Raw genomic sequence first — 796 nt, forward strand, 5'->3', positions numbered from 1 at the left:
GAGAAGGTCCTATCACCATTTCATTAAACAAGCATGGTTTCCAACTCTGCTTTAAACATTTAAGCTAAGATTTATACATAATGTATCCCTGACCCAGACATTAAAGAAGAGTTTTTCGGCAGTGAATAGAGACTAATACAGACAAACACAGCTATTCAAAGTATACAGAACGAAATGCCCTGTGGCTCCAAGCCCCACTGTGTACATATTTCATGTTGACTCCTGAAACTTGGGCTCCAAACACTGGTTAAATGAATTAGAAAGATTGTACATCAGAGGAACAGGAAATCTGGTTTGAGACTGGGTCTCCTAGAAATGTTCAGGAGTCTTCATTTTGATAGTCCAACAACATAATACACTTGTCAATATAATATACTTTCTGTCTGAAGAAAAAAATCATCCAAAATTGTAACACTAACTGGGAAGAGTTAAATCTTGTGAAGACAAACTTCAAATAAATAGTCCATATACTACCAAGGATAATGGACTATTCAGGTATTTTGAATATATTTACAACTCCTTTTTATCTATATAATAGTAACCATAAATGAAAATGGGCCATGTTTTTTAGTAGAAGTGGAAGATTTACAGCAAACAAACTTAGAGCAAGGGAAATGACATAATTAAATTTTAATTTAATATGTAAATAAAATTATCATTTTATGGTGCTGAAGGCATGGCAGTGTGAGTAAGAATAACTACTTCACAGTATTGAGCACCTGAATTTTGGTACCAATATTTCATGAGATAGAGACAAGCAGATCATGAGGTCCTATTAGGGATGGGTAGCAAAGAG

At 34.2% G+C, this 796-nt stretch overlaps 1 long non-coding RNA gene across 1 annotated transcript in view; it reads right to left on the minus strand.

Moving 5' to 3' along the window:
• LOC116086162 overlaps positions 1 to 796 on the minus strand; it is a 2057-nt gene that overhangs the window by 732 nt on the left and 529 nt on the right. The gene's annotated exons all lie outside the window — the stretch shown is intronic.

The sequence above is a fragment of the Mastomys coucha genome, unplaced genomic scaffold, assembly GCF_008632895.1.
Source record: "Mastomys coucha isolate ucsf_1 unplaced genomic scaffold, UCSF_Mcou_1 pScaffold12, whole genome shotgun sequence".
NCBI lineage: Eukaryota > Metazoa > Chordata > Mammalia > Rodentia > Muridae > Mastomys > Mastomys coucha.